Raw genomic sequence first — 10,868 nt, 5'->3', positions numbered from 1 at the left:
GGAAGTTCGTTCTCAAGCGCTTACAAACGTACGTTGTTAGCGCCATTCAGCCGCGGCTGCACGCCACTCTTTTCTTTCTGCAGAAGCTGCTCGTATTTTTCTGGAAATTTCAACGAGAAACGCACAGCAGTTCTCGACATCCTGTATTTTTTTTCTCCTCCTGCTTCCCCGTCGAGAGTGCTCTGCTACTCTCTGCCGCTGCGCCAGGCCAAAGTAGATATAGATACCTTGGCCAGGAGCGAAGAAATTGAAGAACAGCTTAAGGGTAGGAGGGCTTCGCCACGGGCTCAGCAGCCAGCTCGGTGTAGCCAATTATTGCGGATTTATAACCGACCACTTGATTCGGTCTCGAGCTAGTCGGCCGCATTTCCGAATTGCAATTTGTGAACCGGGACACCGGGTTACGGAAATTTTCTTACCACAGGCACGTGGACGCGTGTCTCCATTGCCTGGGTCTGATGACAGGTTTTTGACAGGGTTATTCGTATTTAATGCCGGATTTTCGGGAATTTTTAGGAAACATCGGGGATGAGTAATGGCATGAAAGGGAACTTCTGCGAAGTGATTTGTTACACTCGCGCGTCTACTTTCAAAGGATTTTGAGTTATCGGTTGAGTTCTAGGCGAGATTTTTAGCGAAGGATGATTAACGAGTGGGACTATGAAAAAGAATTTCTAGGAAGATTGCAATCGGTAAGTTTTTCATGATTTTGAGTTGAAGGGGATTTAATAAGCCCAGTATAGTAAATTTTAGGATAAGTTAGCTTTTTAGGAAGAAATGATGAATGAGTGGGGTCATGGAAAGAGACTCGTGGGACAAGAATTATATTATTTGAGGATTTCTTATAATAAATATTGCTCATCGCTGATTTATTGACTTCCAATGAAAATTAAATTGAAAATTTTGGAGATGATTTAGTGAGCCTAATAGTAAATTCCTAAATTCCTAAGCAAGTTTTTTATTGAAAAATGTGCAATGTGTGGTGACACGAGAAAAGATGCTAATAGAAAAATTGTATTTACTTTTTTGCTATGGGCACTGACCCCCACGAATTTTTGAGTTTTCAGCAAATTGTGTGTAACTGACTAACGATAAGTCTCATAACAAATTTTAAACATTTTAGTACAAAAATTTTATTAAAAAATTATAGTAAAATTAGTAACAAAATTTTTAACATTTTAGTAACAAATGAGAAATTCTTAATACTTGAAAGTATTCATTTTTATGTGAAAATGTAATTGTTTATATTATTTTTATACATGAATAGAGATTCAATATTTTATAGCCAATTTAGGTGATGTGATATTTTCATTTGAATCTGGAATTCAATATTTGACGAATAAACCAAGTAAGTATGTACATACGCGACAGTTTAATATTTTTGATAAAAACTCCAAGTCATGTGAATATTATTTCACTATTACTAATTATTACCAATTTGACATAATTACCAAATCGATTGAACAATCATATTTTCATAACTAGAATAGTAATTATTAAGCTTCCAAACTCTAGAATAAAATGTCGAATAAAGATAAAACATCGAATTCTTAAATAAATTGTTACCAAAAATAATCTCCAATCAAAAATTTCAATTGTAATTCTTAAGAAGAAGAAAAGAAAACAGAAAATATTCGAATTTCAATTATAATTCTTAAGAAACAGAAAAGAAAATAGAAAATATTCGAATTTCAATTGTAATTCTTAAGAAAAAGAAAAGAAAATAGGAAATATTCGAATTTCACTTGTAATTCTTAAGAAAAAGGAAAGAAAACAGAAAATATTCGAATTTCAATTGTAATTCTTAAGAAAAAGAGAAGAAAATAGAAAATATTCGAATTTCAATTGTAATTCTTAAGAAAAATAAAAGGAAATAGAAAATATTCGAATTTCAATTGTAATTCTTAAGAAAAAGAAAAGAAAATAGGAAATATTCCAACAGTTCAATGAATAATCCATTTTTCAGACCAAAGTGACTAACTATTATTGCCTTTCGAATTTTTAAAAAATTTTAGCATCGAAATACTGGAAATCGAATCTTCACGTTTCATATTTCTAATAAATTCCTATTTCCTATTTTACAGAGTTAATCGATTCGGTAAATAAATAGCCGAGACATGTAAATCACGGAGCTATTCCATTAATGAGGTCGTTGGAACAGCCTGGAAAGTAGTCCCGTGTACGCAATTAAATGTTACGTGACATTTCTTTTTTGCTTTTCGAGCTTTAATCCATAGAACTCTAGGCGTGTGTTAATTTTGCAGGGCACGATACGCAGTAAGAACACGTCAACCCAGATTTGCTAAACACTTCGTACGAGTTGTTTCGCGAAACTCCATACACGGACAGAGTAAATATATATCGATTCTCGTGTCTGTATGTCTTCCTCTCGCTTTTAGTCTTATATCCTAATTGTTCACTCTCACGTTTCTTATAACAAAGTGAAACTCCTTATAACAAATTGACTCTGATCCATAGCAACTGCACAACACCATACATTCTAGATCTTCCACTCGCACTTCCAAAAACATACATATCTACATTCGTGCCATTACTCGACCTCACATACTTGCATTCACACTAATAAAACCAAATCCACACTGTTCACTATCTTCCACACTCGAAGCGACGTAATTTCATTTATATCAGGGTGTCCCATAAGTTTTTTCCGCGCCACGCTATGTATGTCCTCGAGCCGGCTATGTTCGTTAACATGCAGACTTATCTATTGTCCGTTTATGGCATCGATTTCAGTCGTCTCACAGCTCTTTCAAAGTACGTTTCGTTGCTGACAAAGTCTCTTTTAAAATCTTTTTCTACGACGTTCGATACGGATAGCCGAAAGAAGCATTTGCGGCATGTTATTCTTCATTGCTTTAAAAAAGGTAGCAGTGCAAAGGACACTGCAGACGAGATTTGCACCGTTTATGGGAGTGGTACTACGACTATTAGAACCGTCCGCAATTGGTTTAAGAAATTTAGAGCTGGCAATTTTGATTCGAAAGATGAAGACCGCAGCGGCCGCCCAGCAACGACGGATACGGACCTCGTCAATTTTGCAAGTAAGTCTCAACGATTTTGGAAAGAGGGAATAATGAGGCTTCCTGGGAGATGGAAGAAGGTAATAGAGCAAAACGGTTCATGTATAACACAGTAAATCAACCTTAAACAACAAATATCGTCTAATGATTTCGCATCAAAAAAAGAGGAAGAAACTTATGGGACAGCCTAATAATTGAAGTAATATAATAGAAATAAATAACGCACTAGTTAAACATCTATATACTCTACCTATTCAGAGAAGACTGAACAAGAAGCATTCTACGGATCTAACATGATGGTAAACGGTATAGACTACTGAGAAAATACCAATGTGTTATTACCTCACATCCAAACATAAATATCGTCATTTTATGATTATATTTCTACATGCAAAAGAAAAACATATTTACATAATTTTATTCTAATAGCATATTATAGTATTTTACGAAAATTCTATTCTAATTTATTGACAATCTTTTCAAGCGTGAGAATAAAACTCTAACTAAAATTGTAAATAGTGGATAAAATTTAACACGTTTCGTGCCAAGCCGTTTTTGCCCGACATGATCTCCGGGCCATTTGTCGTTTTGGCCAAAAATTGATATATTATCACGCAATATGCCATTACACCATCAATTCATAAGTAATTAGCTTGTTTAGAGTAGTTATCGCACCGTGTACCATTTATGGTACACATGGTGCTGCGATCAGTTCGACTGTGAAAGTCAGTCAGTTGGAAAATTTTCGATTAGTAAAAAGAAGTAGATGAGTAGCGACGTTTTGCAGCGATTGCCCGAATAAGCCATTTTTATGCATCCCTTGTTTTAATAAAATTAACCATTACGTGTAATTAATAACTATTGTATATATAACAATTAAACAAATTTGTGTGTTTTGTTCTATACTACATTTTGTATAATTCCTCATTCCTTTAGTGGAAATATATTTTACAGAATTAAATTTGTCATAAACATATGTTTTCAGCATATTTTCAGCATTTATATTAAATAAATATTTCTGAGTGTACCACCGGTGGTACACGTGGTACGGATGTTAATAACAATAAGAACAATTATTTATTTAATTACAAAGATGAAATACAATTAATTTATCACAATACACCCTCACACTTGCACGTTACTACACAATTGCAATTAACATATGTCAAATCACTTTCCTTTTTGCTTTCTTCTTTCATACATTACATTAACATACACAATTCATTCAACACCTCAATCATTACACGCATACTCATTTATCATAATAATCTGAATTTATTAGATATTTTCATCCCATGCATACTTGTTCCACTCGTTCCAATAGACATATATTTAAAAATCTATGTATCCATTACCACATTCTTACAACAGAATTTTTATCTATATATGTGGTAATGGTTAACATATATTTTGAATATATATGTGTGATATAATAATGAAGCGATGCTGTAAGAAAGAGATGAGTGGGACAATTATGCCTGGGGTGCCAATATCTAATGGATTCAAATTATTGTGATAAATGAGTATATGTGTAATGATCGAGGTGTGTGTGAATTGTATATGTTCATGCAATGTATGAAAGTAGAAAGAACAAACCAGAGAGATTGAGCATAGGTCAGTTGTAATTGATTTGTAATAGTGAAAATAAATGTGAACATGTGATTGTTTTTCTGTAAATAAATAATGAATTATTCTTATTGTTATTGATATTTCATCCGTCACTAACACGATTATTCTCGTGTTAACACAGTTTCAGTTTTTGGTTAAACTTCCTTTATCCTTTTCGGGGATATTGACATATGTGTGCGTTTAGTTTGTTTAAAATTAGGATAATTTATAATTTTCCCAATCTCTAATAAACTTCACTTTATAAAATAAGTTTTATAATTCTTATATACATAATACTGTTATATACAATAATTCTATTACCTACAGAAACCTAGTAATACCATATCTTTATCTACATAATAAAGTATCGTAACCCTTTATTTTTATATTTTCAAATATACCATAAATTCCTGCTTTCTCAAATACGTCTGTATAAAAGAAAGAAAATTAATATGTTCTAAATCCATTTAAGATTTCAAATCATACGTGATGTCTCCATCGTTTCTATCTCACGATTAGTCGCATAAAATATGGAATCACCATAATGAAGATAAACTTCTCAGAACTGTCTTCTACATAGATCTCGAAATTAATTTTGTGCCTAATCTCTGGTTTTTGAAACAACGATATGACAAACGATATAGGACAACTTTTGGAAACTACAGATGCCCAGGTAGCCATTGCAAAATTTTCAAAAACTCGACACAAACAGCCCGCGGACTCTTTTAATCGCAGCTCGACGCATAGATCGGTGCTTGGTCCCTGAGAGATATTCAACCTCACGGCAACTCGGATCCGATTAATAAAAGGAATGGATCGCGAATTGAAGAACGGTCTCTGCCGACGCAAGGCCACCGCGGCTTAGTAATTTAATCAGCTAAAACTAACATCAGCTCTGTTTCCCCAACCTTCCTCGTCCACGGCCGCCTCTTTCTTCTCCCTACTGCTCTTCTTACCTCCGTAACCGACCAACCCCAAGATGATTTAATCTGCTAAAATGGTGCAAGTACCTATGGGTACTTAGAAGCTAGGGTCGCGACACGAAACAAAATAATTCAAGAAAGTAGGTATACCTCTCGCGCGATAGACACACTATCCTTTACCACGAAGTCTATATTTCATGGGGCATACACTGCTATACGAAGGTATTCCGATGTTTACGTTCGCTGCTTTTAACGGGTGAAATATTATGTAAATTAAATGCAATCGTTTGGAAAATACAGTATACCTAATTATTCCATAACGCGGCTAATTTATTCAGCATTATCCTCTTGGACCGAGTCAAATATTATGTAAAATATATTCAAAGCTTGGGAAAGTATAGCGTATTTCATTTTTCCATAACACGGTTGATTGATTCAACGTTAATATCTTGACATGCCTATTAACGAAACAGGATTCGACGTCTCAAAAAATATCGTTTCATTTGGCTTAATTGAAGGATTATGTAAGCTTTTGAAGCTAAGGAGTATTTATGTTATTAAGTATTATATAATGGTACTAACATAGAGTATTAATGAAGAATAATTAAGTAACATAATTGAACGAAAAGTTAATAGTACTATGGAGTGTGGAATCTTATAAAATATTCAAATTGTGAACAATTTTTGGTGTCACGGATACGACAATGTACAATAAAGAACAGATAACGTGAGGAGGTTAATTGAAACCTAAAAGTAATACATATCCATAAAAAAATTCAACAAGAGTGATGGAAGCATTCCATATGAGGGTTGTCTAAATTCATTATAGTGTCATGGCAGGATTTTTGCAATTTTTTTACAGTTTTATATCAAAACTGTATTTTTAGAATACCGTGTTATGAAAAGGGTGAGAATACGTATAGCAAAATGGAAGTCTTAATAATTCAATATATGCATTATCACTGGATTACTAAAGTGATCAAATAAATGTATTGCGTTAGAAAATATCATTAATTGATAAATAAGAAATTTCAATCTGATAATGATGCGTTTGTATAGCAGTCCTAAGAATAATTTCTATCGAGTACACTAGCGCCACCAAGTGATAAATAAACAGATTCCATATAATTGTGAGCCATCTTTTGTTGCTATGAAAGTCTAAAGCGATTTTCCATCGAGTATACTAGCACCACCAAGTGATAAATAAAAAGATTCGATGTAATTATGATCCACTTCTTGTTACTATGACAGTTCTAAAACGATTTACCATCGAGCACACTAGCGCCACCAAGTAATAAATAAAAAGATTCCATATAATTGTGAGCCATCTTTTGTTACTATGATAGTTCTAAAGCGGTTTCATCGAGCACACTAGCGCCACCATGGTTCGTATTTCCAGGAAATATTGGAACTCTAAATATTGTACATATCGTTAAATTATTATTATGACAGTTCTAAAGCGATTTTCTATAGAGTAACTAGTGTCACCAAGTAATAAATAAAAAGATTACACATAATTGTGAGCCATCTTTTGTTACTATGACAGTTCTAAAGCGATGTTCCATCGAGCACACTAGCGCCACCATGATTCGTATTTCCAGCAAATATTGGAACTCTAACTATTCTATATATATCGTTAAATTATTTTCTGACTTTACTGATATAATTTTGGACCTTCCTTTTTACCATGTATTCCATATCATTCTAAACACTTCATTTAACATAAAAATTCCACTCCTAACGAATAGTACTTTCGTACTATCGATCAAATGCCTTCATGTATGGCTGTCCAAACAAATATTATTATCTAAAATTCTCTCTCTTCTTTTCTTCAATCTCCATCAATCTAATTCGCTAATCTCTTCGAAATAAACCCTACATTTTTCAATTTATAAAATACATGCGGTACCTCAAAAATTTAGATTCCTTTAAACATTGTGAATCTGTTACAGACCTTATCTCTCCAAGGCACCCGATTTTAAAGAAAATAAAAACCCAAGTTGCACGGAGTTACAGAATTGAACATACATAATTCCATCATGCAACCAAATGTTTTAAACGAAAGTTATCGAAATGCATTCTTTTTTTAAAACAAAGGGACACTTTTCAGATAGCATCACGAAGTGCCAATTTCTTTTTTCGTGCTACAAAACGCACATCGACAACTTCTCTAGATAGATTAAAATATATCCCACCATGCACAAAAATCTGAGCCAAAAATGGAACAGTTTTCAACCCATCTAACCTCAAAGAGTTAAGAGGTATTGCGAACTACATTGACTTTCAAAGGACTACAACTCAGTTCTCAAATCTAAAAATACCAAATACGACATGAGAATAACGAACACAAACTATGTGGAAAGAAATGATTCATAGGAAAACACCATACCATTCGACCAAAGCCGATAGTTCGATGAGAATCTGTAAGAAACGTCCGCCAAGCGTTTGTTTACACTGCGTTATCCCGTGGCTCGATCTACAGCGTTGTTGGGTAGATGTCGCGTCGGTGGTAGGCGCGAAACGCGATTCATGGAAAGCGGCGTTAGCCAGAGGAGCACCCTCGAACGCGTAAAGACTTATCGTGCCGGTGATCGGGCCGCGTATTTGCGTTTGCTCGAAGGTTATGATCCTTCTTTGCGCCCTATCGCCGCGCCAGGATCTACGGCCCTGTATACAGGGTCACAACACGTGGTTCGCGGACCGTGCGCAGGGTTCGCCACGTGGCGCAGATAACAGGATGGGGCAGACGTGCGGCGGTCGCTGCTTTCCTGGAGGGGTAGGAATCAACCCCCCGGAAAATTAAGTGCTTGTAGCTCAGATGATAATACTCTCAGCGGCGGGAACGCGTCACTGCGACTATTTCGGAGGAGTTCCATCGCGTGGAAACGGGCGACACAGAGGAAAACACTCCACCACTCGTGCATTGATCCAGCATGAAGGATACTCTCAATTATGTCGCGATTTAAAGTGCCGTTGCTTTGTAAATATCGTACACCCGTTTTCGTTAACATTCTTTGTTAGGAAATTTTCGATATAAGTAAGTAAAAATTAAATGATTGATCTGACGAAAAAAATTTGAAATTCTGAAAAAGGGAGTCGATTATGGCGCTACTAAAAGTGCCGTTGCTTTGTAAATATCGTGGACCCGTTTTCGTTAATATTCTTTGTTAGGGAATTTTCGATATAAGTAAGTAAAAATTAAATGATTAATCTGAGAGAAAAAAATTTGAAATTCTGAAAAAGGGAGTCGATTATGGCGCTACTAAAAGTGCCGTTGCTTTGTAAATATCGTGCATCCGTTTTCGTTAATATTTTTGGTAGAGAATTTTCGACATAAGTAAGTAAAAGTTAAATGATTAATCTGAGAGAAAAAAATTCGAAATTCTGAAAAAGGGAGTCGATTATGGCGTTATTAAAAGTGTCCTTGATTTGTAAATATCGTGAACCCGTTTTCGTCAATATTTTTGGTAGAGAATTTTCGACATAAGTAAGTAAAAGTTAAATGATTAATCTGAGAGAAAAAAAATTGAAATTCTGAAAAAGGGGGTCGATTATGGCACTAGTGAAAGAACGTTGCTTTGTAAGTATCGTGTACCTGCTTTTATTAATATTTTTGATAGAGAATTTTCCATATAACTAAGTAACATTAAATGGCTAACCCGAGAAGAAGAAATTTGAAATTTTGTAGAAGGGAATCAATTATGGCATTATTAAAAGGATGTTGCTTTGTAAATATCGTGCATCTGTTTTTATTAATACCTTTGGCAGGTAATTTTCGATATAAGTAAGTAAATGTTAAATGATTAACCTGAGAGAAAAGAAACATGAAATTCTGAAAAAGGGAGGCGATTATGGCGCTATTGAAAGAATGCTGCTTTGTAAATATAGTGCACCTGCTTTTATTTACATTTTTGGTAGAGAATTTTCAATATAAGTAAGTAGCATTAAATGGCTAACCCGAGAGGAAGGAATTTGAAATTTTATAGAAGGGAGTCAATTATGTCATTATTAAAAGGATGTTGCTTTATTACTATCATTAAAAAGGGAGGCGATTATGGCGCTATTGAAAGAATGCTGCTTTGTAAATATCGTGCACCTGTTTTTATTTATAAATTTGGTAGAGAATTTTCGATATAAGTAAGTAAAAATTAAATGATTAATCTGAGAGAGAAAAAAATTGAAATTCTGAAAAAGGGGGTCGATTATGGCACTATTGAAAGAACATTGCTTTGTAAATATAGTGCACCTGTTTTTATTAATACTTCTGGCAGATAATTTTCCATATAAATAAGCAAAAATTAAATGATTAATCTGAGAGAAGGAAATTTGAAATTTTGAAAAAGGGAGTAGATTATAACGCTATTGAAAGGACATTGCTTTGTAAATATAGTGCACCTGCTTTTATTTACATTTTTGGTAGAGAATTTTCAATATAAGTAAGTAGCATTAAATGGCTAACCCGAGAGGAAGGAATTTGAAATTTTATAGAAGGGAGTCAATTATGTCATTATTAAAAGGATGTTGCTTTATTACTATCATGCATCTATTTCTATCCATTAATATTCTTTATTAGGGAATTTTCGATGTAAGTAAGTAAAAGTTAAATGATAAATTTGAGAGAAAAAAAAAAGTTTGAAATTCTGAAAATAAGAGTCAATTGTAATACTATTGAAAGAACGTTGCTCTGTAAATATCGTGGACCTATGTTTGTTAATATTTTTTACTAGGGAATTTTTTACATAAGCAAGAAACATTAAATGGCTAATCTAAGAGGAAGAAATTTTAAATTTTGAAGGAGGGAGTCAATTATGATATTATTAAAAAGACGTTTCCTTGTAAATATCGTGCATCTGTTTTTGTTAATACTTTTGGCAGGTAATTTTCGATATAAGTAAGTAAAAGTTGAATAATTAACCTGAGAGAAAAGAAACGAAATTCTTAAGAAGAGTGTCAATTATGTCATTATCGAAAGTATTAATAAATATTGCGGATCTGTAATTATTAATATTTCTGCCAGTGAATTTGTGACATAAATAAAATTAAAGTGAAATGCTTGATCAAAAATGGGGAAAAAAAATAGAAATTCCGAAATGTATAGTCATTTATACTACTATTAATGGTATGCTTATGTATAACAAGCATGAGATATAACGATTTAGGTATGTAGCGAAGTTTTATAAATAATTAAATAATAACAACGAAAATGATATATACAGTGCACAATTTCACAAAACGAAATTTGATATTAAGATATACCTATTTTAAAATAAGTATAGCTTGATGTATTCATTTCCAT

General features: G+C 33.6%; 1 protein-coding gene across 1 annotated transcript in view; it reads right to left on the bottom strand.

Annotated features, from left to right (window-relative positions):
- The window catches only part of LOC108545507 (uncharacterized), a gene marked incomplete at its 3' end in the record, with an annotated part of 247,049 nt that overhangs the window by 10,344 nt on the left and 225,837 nt on the right, over positions 1 to 10,868 (bottom strand). The gene's annotated exons all lie outside the window — the stretch shown is intronic.

This window comes from Eufriesea mexicana, unplaced genomic scaffold (genome assembly GCF_001483705.2).
Source record: "Eufriesea mexicana isolate 0111107269 unplaced genomic scaffold, ASM148370v2 scaffold452, whole genome shotgun sequence".
Taxonomy (NCBI): Eukaryota; Metazoa; Arthropoda; class Insecta; order Hymenoptera; family Apidae; genus Eufriesea; species Eufriesea mexicana.
Note: the sequence above shows the minus strand (reverse complement) of the source record. Positions and strands in the feature narration are given on the sequence as shown.